General features: G+C 47.6%; 1 protein-coding gene across 4 annotated transcripts in view; it reads right to left on the reverse strand.

Moving 5' to 3' along the window:
- Positions 1 to 14,544, reverse strand: part of ST3GAL3 (ST3 beta-galactoside alpha-2,3-sialyltransferase 3) — a 1,489,309-nt gene that overhangs the window by 993,500 nt on the left and 481,265 nt on the right. The window lies entirely within an intron of this gene.

Consider the following 14,544-nt stretch of genomic DNA (forward strand, 5'->3'; position numbering starts at 1 on the left):
GAAAGTCAATTGCCTGAATTTGCCTGACCAGATTAGTGGGACATGTCCAATGTGACACTCGGGTGTGAGTGTCTTTCCCCAGCGCATACTGTCCAGCTCAAACCCCTAACTCCTACCTTAGTACAGCATGCCCACTGTGCTTGCCTTTGATCATGCTAGCTAGAGTCTTGCTAGTGTAAGAGTGCAGGAGTAAGACTGACAGTGGGCTCCTGGTGTTGGTTATACACTTTTATTCAAAGTGCAAAATGAAAAGAAAACCTGAACTCGCCCTGACTCTAAGAGGGGTTTCCCTGCCTCAACGGAAAAAATCTAGTGTTGGAACGTCCAAAATAAAAATCCCACTCCAGTGTCAAAATCCTAACTCTGTCCCTTCAACAGTAAGCTAGCCAAATCAAAGGAGATTTTTTCTATATCCAGAGGGTTGCTCCCTTCCCCTGGAAAAAGGCAGTTATGGTCTTTCTCAGGTTCTCTCCATTTAACTACAGCCACTCCTTGGCTGTTTGAAAAATGCCCTTGCTTCACCAACCTTCCTCAGGCTTAAAAACCAGTGCTTTGGGGCCACAGGTCCTGGTTGGTAGCTTTGGCTCACCATCGCCAGATACTGCACAGAAAAGGAACAACCTGGATACACTTTCCAAGCTGTCATGGGTCCTTGACCCTTGGGTGCAGACCTGGATCCCTTTCACCAAATGCTGCACTGAGGAAGCATTGCCTGGATGCTCTCTCCAAGCTGTAGACTTGGTTCGTTCTCCCGCCAAGCCTTAGTACAATTCCATGTATGATTTGGGTGCGAGTGCCAGACTAGTCTTTCCAGCTTTTGCAGCAACCTCCTTGATGTTCTGAGACGCTTTGGCTTACTGCGTACTAGCTCCCTTGAGGCAGTAGGCTCCCTCGCGTTACTTCGGTAACTCTCCGTAAATGTCTTCCCCCTGCAGCGGCTATGCAGGTTTCTTCAGCATGGGGATGGCGTGCTGGTGTGGTTTCGTGGTTCCCTTGTCTCTGGGGCACCTGGAGTCTCGGTCCGATTCTGGGCTATGCAGTCCTCATGTCCTGGACCGGCTCTGGACTCTTTCTCCCTCTACACCACATCCTGGACAGTGCCCGCCTGCATGTCGGGTTCGCTTAGGCTCTTGCGGTTTCTGCTGGGGCGGGGCTTGACCCACTGTCAGGTCCTTCGTTGGTTTTTAATCTTACTTTTGCCAATCACTGTTCATGAACGACTAGACTAGTGGCAGTGGTTCCAATGCGTACTCAGTATTGCTCTGAATTTCCTCCTCGTCTTAGTACTAGTTAAGTATTGAGATGGTAACTCAATCCTACACCTCCTTGTCTCAGTATTGTCCACTGGAGTAGCCATCGCAAAGTAGATAGCGTGTGAGGGTAAGTGTGAAGAGGAATGAGGAGAGAGGAAAAGTGGGGTAATTCTGGACAGGGGCACCATGGCTATGTGCTTGGCGGGAATCACGCGTTCTCCTGATATAGTTGTCACTGGTTCCCCTCCCATGAGATTCATCCGTTGGGTCCCACCCAGAGGAGGACTATCGGGGAGCGCCCTGGCCGCTTGGGAAGGGGGCGCCCCCTATGGAAGCAGCGACAATAGCCTAGGATTCGTCACACTAGCCTTCTGGTGTTATCCAGTGTAGTCTTGATATTTCCAGCCGACCTCCAATGTCTCAAACCAACCTCCGGCTCTCCTGACCAACCTCCTCCACATCTCTTGTTCGGATGCATCCCCCACCTCATCTCCCCCTTGCGCACTATCCACTTCCCCTCCAAACGCCTCCCTTTCTCTTCAACTCACTCCATACTCATACTGCGATCATTTCCTCGCTTGCGCTTTTTGGCTTTGTGCTGCTGAGAAACTAACTGTCAACAAGCTGTCAAGTGGCCTCTCTGTGTGAGTATTGTAGGAGAATCTGCTGTGTCTTGGATGTCTGCACGGTCTCACCGGAGTGAGCGCCACCAAAAACTCTGGTGTTCCCCGAGCTCTGTGCAGGAACTCTGTGCGCCACCAAGCAAGTGCTGGAGAACCATATATATGTGAGTGGGCCTTTTCTACCTGAGGCCAAGTTAGTGTCTACCTTTGCTACATTCTTTCTCTCAGTCACAGTGTTGGTGAAGTCCCCTGCGGCAGAAGTATGGAAGCACTCCTCTTGGGCATGGGGAGAGCCTTACTTTCCAGATTCCACATTGTAAAAGAACCTCAAATTTGTGAGTTGATCGTCCTTAAGGGAGGGTGTCCTTAAATTACCCCCTGTGACTGTCTCCTGCCTTTAGAGGGGGACTCTGTGAGGAACCAGGCAGACCCACCCCATGCCACTCCAGGGTGCTTCATCCGTAGTTCATGGAGGCACACAGCCCATGGGGACAACCCACTCGGTGTCCCCCAAAGCAAGGCAGGGTACTTCGTCACAACACAGATTGAGGTTACACACCCGGCACCATATTGACAGCAACAGCATTGTCGTTGTATACAGATATTAGAGACAGGAAACTGCCCTCGTTTTAGTAGAAGCAGGTATTAATATACAGATATTGCTGACATGAGACTAACCTCTAGATGACAGCAGCAGACAGAATACAGAGACAGACGATGTGACACTGGCAACCCTGCTGGCAGCAGCAGGTATAGAGATATTGGTGACAGAAGACTGCCACCATCTCAGATGGAAGCAGTAGGACACAGTGGAAAAGTGATTGTCTGCAGCAAGTTGCACTGCATAGATAGTGCTGCTGGAAACTGGCAAGATGCAAGAAGAGAGGATTAGAATGCATATAGCCCAGCGTGAGGGAACCAGGGAATGCGGCCCACCTCCCCAAGTGGAAGCCCCCCGCTTTGTGACTAGGGAGGTGAGCCCGCAAAGCTTAACAGCCCATAGGGGACAGAGCCAGCGGGATCCCACTGACAATCCTGAGACATACTTTTTATTTTTGCTCACTTACCCGAGAAGTCCCATTTATTTGCTGGTTACAGGGGAATGAAAGAGGACAATTGTATGCAAGTTCCTTGAGACACGGCTAATATGGTTTCTGACCCCTTTATGATCACAAAGGTCTCGAACTTGCAGCAACCGGAGAACGCACAATCTTGTGACAGACATTAGTTTAAAATACTTGTGAGAGCAACCAGGGAGAGGAAAGAGTTCCTGCAGATGGAGCAGTAAGGAGAAGCGTCCACTTGAAGGCAGAGTCCAGAGACCGACCCACGCCGCAAATGGTGTGTTGAGCAGAGGGGCAGAGGGGCAGCAAGGCTTGAGTTATGCTGTCTTCCCTACGAGGCTCTCAGACCAGGAAACTGGGCCACGCCAACACATGTCAACCAGCGACCACAACTAAAGACACAGGGGACCCGTCGACTGCCGCCGGGTCAAAACAAAGGCGCACAGAGCAACACTGCCGCAGAAACCAAGGTACGTGGTTGTTCCAGAGACCTGGGTGGAGGGGAGAGAAAAAGAGAAAAAGAGAAAGAAAGAGAAAAAGAAAAAGAGAGAGAAAGAGAAAAAGAGAGAGAAAGAGAGAGAAAGAGAAAAAGAGAGAGAAAGAGAGAGAGCGAGAAAGAGAGAGAGAGAGAGAGAAAGAGAGAGAGAGAGAGAGAGAGAGAGAGAGAGAGAGAGAGAGAGAGAGAGACCCACAATGGGTTGAAAGATAACGAATCCCAAGCTGGGCTGAGAGGGACTCGCACACCGGGGGAAAAAGAGAATAACCCAAGCAGGGGTAGAAACACAAAGACCCCAAGAGAGGGTGAGCGACGCTATCATGCTGGTGGAGATCCATACTACATCCAAATGGGGCTGAGGGTCACAATAGTCTACGGTGGCGTGCCAGAGACCAAACCCAGAGAAGGGGAAGAGAATATACTTCTGAATTGAGAAGTGCCCACCCAAGCACGTGGCTTGGGTGAAACCTGAATAGAGAGACATGTTCTTCATCTGCAACTCTGAAGCGTATAAGCTGCAAACACACCAGAGAGACATTTCTTTAGGAGACAGAAATCGGCCCAGAGCTTATAAAACGGAGACATGGGGCCTCATTACGACCCTGCCGGTCCGGAAAGAACAGTGATGGTAAAACCGCCGCCACCGTTCTTTCCAGACCGGCTGATTAAGAGTCCTGCGGGCGGGGGGTGTCACTCCCGCCAGGTCTGACCTGGCGGGTTAAACACCACTCGCCTGCAGGCGGACATGGAAACACCAGCTCTGTCATAGCCGGAGCCGGTGTTTCCATGGTCCCCATCCACATGGAGAAATGTGGCGAGAGGCTGTCAAGGAGAGAAGTGACAAAGGACCGCTTTTTGTAAGTGAGCTATTCGAGCAAGTCACTCTTATGGCGGATAAAACTACAATTTTCTTCTGCCTATCACCGACAGATGAATGAGATTTGTGAATGATTAAATTGATTATTTAAGGAGAGGATAGCTAAGATTAAAATCACCTTAGAGAAGTGCTGGTTACACTGCCTAGCCCTTGTGCTATATGCTCTACAAAATCAGCCTGGATCACATCACCTCCTGACTCCTCATGAGGTTGTGACTGGACGCTGAACTAGAGCATCCCTTGTTCCTCGAGCTAGGGTAGAAGCTGATGCCCACAGTGCAGCGAAGACATTAGGTGATGAGATGCAGTATTATTTGGCAACTATGACCGTTAGTGTCTTATTTCTCAACAGATCATGAACCAGAGGGCGGGGTCAAAGAGGATTGAAGAAGAAACTAGCCAACTGATCCAGATAGCCATTTCCTTTCCTCTCTTTCAAATTATCGAATGCGTGGGCGGACCCTACCCCACCAATCTTACACGCAGCCCTCACATTCTCATAACTCCTCCCACCGCCCCGTCTGCCCCACAAAATCTACTCTCCAGGAAAGAGGCTACACAAGCCATTGAAACCGGTCGACCGCAGAGGTCATGAGGGCTCTCATGACCTATGACAAATATCCTCAATAAGAAGAGAAGGATATTGCTTCAGATAATTGCTGTTACGCACACTCATGGTGAAAGTGTGTAGCCTTCCCTACACCCCTAGGCCCCACGGCCATTTTAACTTTTCCCGTTCCCAGGCTTTTTCAATATTTAAACTGCTAGGAATTCCTCCTCAGGCGACCTATGGGCAAATATTAAAATTAACACGAGAGAAGGAATCACAGACAGTTGACCTCTTCCCAGGTCTTTGCAACCACCTCCAGCCAACGACAGAATCCAATCTCCAGTTCTGGACATTGCTGAACAAAACATGAAATTGGAATCGCCTGAACCATTGGAATTCTTGACTAATTTGAAGATGGAATAAAAACGTTCCTCTTTTTGAGCGTTTGTGTGCTTTGAACTGCCACCAGAGTCACCAGTTTAGTTGTATAGGGTTAGCCCTCTCCTCTTTCTCTGCCTGACAGGCGCCAGCACACACGCAATTTAGGGATAGGCACTCCCTCTAAGTACAGGTTGTCTTTCCTTAGGGACAGGTACGTTGAGGAACTGTCCTCCTTGACTCCATCTTTCCCCTCCCCTCCTACCACTCTGGCCGAGTGTTTCTATACAATTGTTCTTCCACGTATAGAATCATTTTGAGTCCCCTTTCCTACAAAACCGCTGCTTTTGTGATACTACATTCGAGCTTAGCACATTATCTGGCTTCTCTAGCGCAAGGATGCAGTGCAAAACCTCAACATCAGGGCCTTCTGTGCCAAAGTCTCTTTGCCATTCAAAGTCTCTTATTTTAGAGGGCCTGATGCAACACGACAAACATTAAAGTTCCTTTCTATTTAGGATTTCACATATACAACTTCTCGGGTGATTTACTGTTCACCCCGGGTCTTCCTCTGCCGGGCTCAGACCAAATATTTCACATATACTACTTCTCTGGTGATTTATTGTTCACTCTGGGCCCCGTCCACCGGGCTCAGAGCAAATTTCTTTACTTAATCAAAATCGAAGATTTTAAACTGTGCGTGGGATTTTGCTTGACCTGTCGCAAGACCACTTCGATTCACAATTACTCGTTCTCTTACTGATTTAACCTTTTTCTCACTTTATCCACTTCTCAGCTGGACACCTCACTTTATCCACTTCTCAGCTGGACACCTTACAGAGACCTTCGACTGAGCACCAACGTGGTGCCGGACCACTCTGTCAAAGATATTGTATCCTGCTTTTTAAAGTTCTGTCACTCATCAGCAGTTCAACTTTACTTGCTTATCACAAGCGTTTTAACAATTTTCGTTCCAGTGCTCGCCATACAATGTTTCTGCTTGCAACCTTGGCTTCAGCACAGACCGGTCTTGTATCAGTCTCCCCAACTCACCAGCTGTGTTGATTTCACTGACGCTGCTTTGTTCTTGGAGCCAAGGATGGTACCACGGTGGATGGCGATTCTCCCCGCCTTGATTATTGACCTCAAGGGTCCCGGGTATCTCAGACACACAATGCATGATTCCTCAGCCTGGTTTCCTGGTTTTACTTTCCAGAAACCTCAAGAATAGAAAGCGTAACGGTTCTGTGTCGAAAAAGTGAAGGGACCTTCCCTCCTTGCGATCCTCTTCGATTATGCGGTCTATCCTCTCTCGTTCAACTGCTGTCTCGAAACTGCTATTTCCTCGCATGCTTTGCGTCACTCATTGTGCTCTCAGGCTCCGCGTTTTATCCGTGTGGGGAAGCTTAATGTAAGTCAGGTGTGTGTGATGGTCAGTATTTGCCTGACCTCGCCTGACCATTGTATTGTGACACGTCAGGTATACTGCTCTGGTTTTAGTCTGTTTTCTCTCCTAGAGGGCGGTCCGTGAGAAAGTTTTGCGTTGTAAAGGGTGGGAGGGGTGTAGAGTTCCTAAATATCCTACCTGGTAGGATATGGTAAACGTGTCATGGGGAAGGGGATACCGCGTCTCACCATCCAGCATCCCACTCCCTGAATACCCCTCACCCAGGTGATCCTCCCACACAGGTCCACCCACAGTGATGGCCATTTCCTGGCCACCTGGATGACAGATCCCCGGGGACTAGTGGGTGAGACACCTTCTGGTGTCTCACATACCATCATAATAACAGTGCACACATTATTTTATACTATTTTCACCTACATATTACAGACGTACCCAGCTCTGATAAGACGGCATGTGGACATTATAACATTTCTTAACAATCCTAAAAACAATCATATAATTTTCAGAATTATTGTGACAATTATTTTACAGTTCTTTATATACAAGTGTGAGTTATAGAGGAGGCACACAATTAAATACTGAATTTAAACAAAATGAGAAGGTTCCAAAATATGGGAGACTCACTGCCCGCCGTAATGAGCCTCCAGACACTGTGCGACCCTAAGCTAATAAACAACGGATCCCGGCTTTAGCCAACACAAGTCTTCAATGATCCTAAACTAGAAGTGTCCAGACCTAGGCTAATCACAGCAAAAGGAAACAGCTGTTCCCTGGGGAAAACCTTGGACTCTGGCTTTCCAGTCACCCGTAGGGACTTGAGAAGAGCTGTTGGGCCCTTCTGGCCAGCCTTCCTCTTCGTGGGGTCTTATCATCCTCCTCAGCCCTCCAGTGCCCCTCCAGTCATCTCTCTCAAGCAATGCCCCTTTCATCAAGCGACCATTGGTGGGCAAGTGCGCTTCCTCTGGGTCCCGACAATGAACTAATGTTCCCAACCCCTTGCATAGCCCGGACGCTCTGGAGTGTGTTCTAAAGCAGACTCGGATTGGTTCCTCCAACTGTGCTCTTGTATTCACTCCTGCTATTGGTTATTTGTCTTAAGACTCTTATGTTCCCTCATTATAGGATCATTGGTAGAGTAGAGTGATTGGTTAGGGTTTGATGGTAACTGCATAGTGTTTATAAGCATCTGCCGTGTCATCATGGAAGCACCTGGATTGTCTCCGATGGCTCTGTCTTCATATCTTGGGAGGTGCATTGTTCCGGGTCCATGGAACACTGTTGCTGTATGAGGTAATCGGGAATGTATTATATTTATTTTATTTCTATCGCGCTCATACACAGGTGTTCAGAGCACGACAAGGCAAGGGAAGGGGAACAGGGGAGACCAAAAACAATAATCTTACTAGGCCCAGTGACATTGAGAACGAGCAAGTGCAGGGTAGAGGGGGAGAGGGAGAAGTGCATGGAAGGGGGAACAAAAAGCAGAGTGCGGAGCGAGAAGGAAAAAACAAAAATAATAAATAAAAAGGCAACAAACAATGGGAGTGCAGCCAGCAAGTGGCAAGTGCTGGGGTTATGGCAGCAGGCCGTGTAGGTCTGAAAGTGCAGGTAGAAAAGGGGGCGGGCTGTATGGGTACAGATACAGACCCCAGTGCAGGGGGTGACCCAGAGGCAGTGCGTGAGGGTGGCAAGATGAGCAGGTACCTGGGCCTGGAGGACAGAGGGTGGCCAGATGCACGGTGCCGAGGGAGAGTAGGATCAACAGGGGAGAGGAGAGGAGAAGGCAGAAGCAAAGAGGAAGGTTTTGATGTGCTTCCAGAACCGGAGATGGTTCTCCTCAAGTTTTAGAGTGGCAGGGAGGCTGTTCCAGAGGGAGGCCCCAGCCGAAGACAGATCTACCCCCAGCTCATTTCTTTGAGAAACGACTCACCCTGGGGGAGTTAGAGGTAGAGGAGCGGAGTGTTCGATATGGAAGGTATTTGCAGAGGGATAGCTGAGGGTATGTTAGACCCAGGCCCCAAATAGCCTTGTGGGCAATGTAGAGGGTTTTGGATTTAATCCTTGCATCCACTGGGAGCCAATGGAGAGATTTCAGAGCTTGAGAGATATGATCCCAGGGGTTGAGGCCAAGGAGAAGTCTCGCAGTCCTGTTCTGGATAAGTTGTAAAGGGCGGAGAGTAGAGGCAGGTAGATCAAGAAAGAGGCCGTTGCAATAGTCCAACTTAGAGTCCACTTTACAACAGAAGGGTGCCCTAATTGGTCTTGGAATTTTATACAGTAGTGTTGGTGGAGAGAAGAGAGGGATTTTTATTCACACAGCTCTTACTCTTTTATCCCGCTCAGTCCCACTAACCTCCACCCTTCACCCCCTCACCCTCTTGCCTTACAGATTCACCAAAGCGCCAAGGGACCACGTAGGTGGTGACAGTGCGCAGTATAAGAATCTTTAACATAACATAACTGTAGGATGGTGTGAAGAATCAAGGGCATTCATCCCTTCTCCCCAATGGGGAGCCCCCCCAACTGTAAGGCTAGGGAGATGAGCCCATTCGGCAATACTCTCTCTAGGGGTAGAGGCAAGTGCGACCTCATTGGGAGGACTCTGTTTCCAAGAGGACCCTCAACTAAACATACCATACACGTCATGGGATGTATTACAACACAAGAAACCATGAACTGTTACAATTGGGATGAAGAAACTACTGAAGGATATCATTATCCTATGGAAAAGGGTCATGTCCCTTTAATTCATGACGTGCACCAATCTGGGACGAGTATGTTAAAAGACGGACATCCCGAGAATGAAGAGAGAGCAGCAGCTGATGCAAAGAGAGAGGTGCAGATGCAGGCTGAGCGAAGTACTCAGCTGTGTGACAGCCGACGTGGAGAGCGAGGAAGCCCCTGAGTTAGAAATTCACTCGCAAGGGCAACGGGGGACGACGTACTTGCAACGTTCCCAAGCGCTGAAGATGCAGCAGAGCAGGAGCTCAAGAAGAGGTGGTGGTGAGATCATGGGAGCCAATCCGTGTTGGACAGCCAGTCCAAGGAACGTCACCGACACTAGCAGTAACAGGAGATGTCACGGCATCCAGGCGTGTGGTCAAACAAAGGTATCCTAAGAGATAAGGAAAGAGAAACCAGAGGAGATCTCCCGAGAACGGACGGCATACATGAGACCTAGAAAGAGAGAAACCCAGAGAGAGAAACCCTTGAACACATCCTCCTACAAGATTGAAAGCAATCAGGAGACCGGGAGGTACGGGAAGTTTCAGAACAATCATTACCTCACCCAGGTAACTGCTCACGGTAAGGGATGTGAAAGAGTTAACTTTGAAGCAATTTAATACGAAAGTTGTGAGTCAAGAGACAATCATAGCATCCATTAACTCTGTACAGAAAACAATATGAAACAAAGTAGATATGGAGATTGTGAATCCAAAGACAATCATTATTTCGACACTTAACTCGTATCAGTGAAAATCATAAAACCAAATTATACAGATAGATACCAAAGTTGCAAATCTGAAGAAAACCTGGATAAGAATCTGAAGAGAGTGAGAAAATACCTTGGAACAGGAAGAAATCAACAGCTGTCCTGTACAAGAGCCATTTAATGATGATGGGAAAGAAGGTGCTGATCCAAAGTAGAAAGATGGAAAAGAAAGTGACTGATAGTCGAAGGGTGGAGGAGTTCCAGCCAAATCATATTCCCTCAAAAGAGATCCAAAGGGAAAAGACTCTCAAGTGAAGACAAAGTGTGATCGCGTGAAAGTGTCAGCCGTACCCTGGAGCACGGGAGAGATTCGAAAGTGGATGCAGTGTGCGATAACTTGAAAGCTCAAATCATAGCTGGGAAACGGGTGCAAATTGTGCCACAAATACAAGGTTGGATAGACTAAGGTGAAGTGAACCATACTCCAGTGAGGAGAAAATGACCCCCAGCCAGTAAAATAAACAAGCGTGCAATGAAAGACACAGAGGACAACGTGAAACCTGTTATACATCTACAAAGGTGATCCCAAAAGGGAAAGGAGATTTCTCAAGCCCATTGAAGAGTTACAGAGACTGATCAAAGTAGTAAGGAGTTCTGTATTAAATGACAGAGTGACACTATCCAAGGAGAAGGGGGCTATTCCCCAAGCCTAAGTTAGTTTACACAGTGGTAGGGGTCGCTAGGATAGTTTTGGACAGAGCACTTCCTTATTTGCAGTTCAGAGACTGACTAACAAGCTTAGTTAGTCGGTCAGGTAGTGATTCCCAAAGTCATAGGAAACGTTAAGCCTGCAATGTGTACTTTAATAAAATAATCTAAAACCATGTCATCTGAGAGTTTGTGTGTTCTTCTGACTCGCCACAAAAGATAAAGGCTTGTGGTGAGATGGCATCAGGTTACAGAGCTCATAGCATCAGAGGACAGGTGGCACATATTGAAAGGCAGCAGGCGGTTTGGCTAGCGATCACAAACATTGGCAGTATTTCTTGAAACTTGACACCAATCTTTGAAAATTGACAAAGGCAGAAGGTTTTCACAAAGACGGGTATCGCTGAGGCAGGAGAAATCTTGCGCAAGCACACAGTGCTGGTTACGCCGCGCCAACATGTTAGAAGGCATAGATTTTGGGTACAGATATAGCAGTAGTTAGAGTCTGGCACCATGCTAGAAGGCAGAAGGTTTGGGCACAAAGCTAGTGTTAGTTTAGAGAAGCAGCATATTAGAAGGCAGGTTTCAATAGGTCACAAGTTCTGAGGAAAAAGACATTGAGCCTCATTACGACTCCAGCGGTAGCCGTGCCGGAAATAACGGCAGGCTGCCGCCGGACCCGTAATACCATTCCGCCTTCGTGATTGCCGGAATCACCGGGGCATTACAACCCCGATGACCCGGTAATTCCGGAGGCGGGATTCCGTAAATAAGACTGTCAAACGGGAAATGATATCTTACCTCATATTGCAACTAATATGTGTATATTGGCCTACGACAAGCTGCTTGTAAGCCACTTGCGAAGAAATCCGTGTTGCAAGGTCCTGACCTTAGAATCGTGTAAACCGCCATTTTAGGTCAATCCGCCATTTTAGGTTCTCTCTGTAAAGTCACCCTGTAAGTTAAAATGGTGGACGATGTAATCCCGAAATACAACATGGCCGTCTTGACCTCTGTGTGTAATTAATATGTAACTTGCCTACAGGCCACTTGTTTGGGTCGTGAACTGAGCCCTTGTCCTTCGCTGACCTGTGTGTAAAGCATTACTCGTGCAATGAAACTAATCCGGAAGCAAATGTTAAGAACAAAGTATGCAAATACTGAACTAAGAACACTTGTTTAACTACATTGTATTAATGTTTGAGAAGACCTTTATAAGATCCTAAAATACACTGTTACCACGTAGGCTTGTTGGCGAATGTATTAAAGGCAATCCATATGCATATAGTGGTGCGAACCCGGCATGAACCCTAGATCAGTAATGTATTAGAGGAATATTAACCCGAAGTAGGGTTGGACATCATGTTCGCAAATGGTTTCAAAGAGCAACGAATTCTAATTTACAGCGTTTCTCACTGAACACACTGAACCACGCTGGAGTTCGTTGTGATGTACTGAGGGCCGATAGCTATCTGTTACTTTTTTTGGAAAACTGTTCAATATAAAATAAAGATCTTTGTATGTTCCTTTGTAACCCATGTTCAGTGTATTTCCTTTTTAGGGTACTCAGTCTCAATATTTTGATTTTGTTTTCACAGGACTCCATGGGGATGGGGACAATGGAAACACTGGTTCCGTCTATGACGGAGCCAGTGTTTCCATTTCCGCTTGCAGGCAGGGGGCGTTACTCCCACCAGGTCTGACCTGGTGGGAGCGACACCTCCCGCATGCAGAATTCGGAATCAGCCGGTCTGGAAACAACGGTGGCGGCGGATTTACCGCCACCATTGTTTCTGGACCGGCACAATGGTAATGAGGCCCATTGTGTTGGAATACAGAGGTTGGCGTATAGACTCACTGCATGGGCAAGCTTGGGATCATATCCGAAGGAAGGATGTTTAGAAACTAAGGCAGTGCCAGGGAAAGACCGCCACCATGTTGGAAAGAAGGCAGTATTTGTGCACACAGGTGGAGTTAGTGAAGGACGCGCAGCATGTTAGAAGGCAGGCTTCAGTACTTCGTGCTGGGGTAATACTGGCACCATGTTGGAAGGCAGACTTGTGGCCCCACAAAATACTGGGGGAAGACGGACAACGTTTGTCTGTAGCATTGAGCCGCTAGTGGTCTCAAGGCTTTGGTGGTGAGCTACTCGGCCAAAAACCCTTTCTAGGTTGTTCTGGATGGCTGGACCTTGACACAGTGCTGGAGGGTGACTGTCACATTGTAAGACAGAGGTTTAGACACACATGTAATGAGTGACGAACACTGGCAACATCGTGACTAGCATCATGAGTGAACAGTCAACACCAAGTTGGCAGAACGCGGTCAGAACTCAGTTATTGTATGGCCTGGTACACAAACAGAAAGGACAAGGGATTGCCATGATGGGCAGCCAGTTGGGAACTGAGATAAAGCTGTCATGGTACTGCTACAGTACTGGGTAGCAGTCTACCAAGACTGGGAATGCTGCCTGGAGGCAGGTGGAATATTGAAGAGCAGCGGTAAAGGTGCACAGAATGATAAGGAAACTGTGACCATGCAGGGGGCATACAACTAGACAAACAGCAAAGACCAATTCTGGCTTCTCATAAACTACAAGCTCTCTTTTGGATCCAGCCTTCAGTATGAAAGCTAGGAATGAGCAGGATTCTGAGCCCAAAGGTGAAGCTAGTAATCAGTAGTGTGCTGAGATCAAGCGTGAAAGCTAGGAATCAGCAGGATGCTGAGCCCAAAGGCGAAGCTAGTAATCAGCAGTGCGCTGAGCACAAGCGTGAAAGCTAGGAATCAGTATGAGCCTAAAGGTGAATCTAGTAATCAGCAGTGTGCTGAGCTCAAGCATGAAAACTAGAAATCAGTAGGATGCTGAGCCCAAAGGTGAAGCTACTAATCAGCAGTGTGCTGAGCTCAACCGTGAAAACTAGAAATCAGTAAGATGCTGAGCCCAAAGGTGAATCTGGTAATCAGCAGTGTGCTGAGCTCAAGCATGAAAGCTAGAAATCAGTAGAATGCTGAGCCCAAAGGTGAAGCTAGTAATCAGCAGTATGCTGAGCTCAAGCGTGAAAACTAGTAGTCCGTAGCATTGTGAGCCCAAAAGTGAAAGCCAGTAATGAATTGTGTGCCGATCTCAAACATGACAGCCAGTATTCACTAGTGTGCTAAGCCCAAGCATGACGGCTAGTACTCAGTAGATTGCTGAGCACAATATACTAATCAGTAGTGTGCTGAACTCAGAATGAAAGCTGGTAATCAGCGGTGTGCTGAGCTTAAGCGTGAAAGATAGTAATTAGTAGCTTAGCATGCTGAGCTCAAGCGAGAAAGCTAGTAATTAATAGCGTACTGACCTCAAGCGTGAAAGCTAGTAATCAGTAGCTTGCTTAGCACTATATAGTAATCATTAGCGTACTGAGCTCAGTGTGATAGCTAGAAATCAGTAGCGTGCTGAGTTTAAGCGTGAAAGCTAGCAATGAGTAGCGTGCTGAGCCCAAGCATGAAAGCTAGTAATCAGCAGCGTGCTGAGCTCAAGCGTGAAAGCTAGTAATCAGTAGCTTACTGAGCTCAAGCATGAAAGCTAGTAATCACTAGCATACTGAGCTCAAGCGTGAAAGCTAGTAATCAGTAGCTTGCTGAGCTCAAGCGTGAAAGCTAGTAATCAGTAGCTTGCTGAGCTCAAGCTTGAAAGCTAGTAATCAGTAGCTTGCTGAGCTCAAGCGTGAAAGCTCGTAATCAGTAGCTTGCGGAGCTCAAGCTTGAAAGC

This window comes from Ambystoma mexicanum, chromosome 1q, assembly GCF_040938575.1.
Source record: "Ambystoma mexicanum isolate Mex_15411 chromosome 1q, UKY_AmexF1_1, whole genome shotgun sequence".
In the NCBI taxonomy this organism is placed as follows: Eukaryota; Metazoa; Chordata; class Amphibia; order Caudata; family Ambystomatidae; genus Ambystoma; species Ambystoma mexicanum.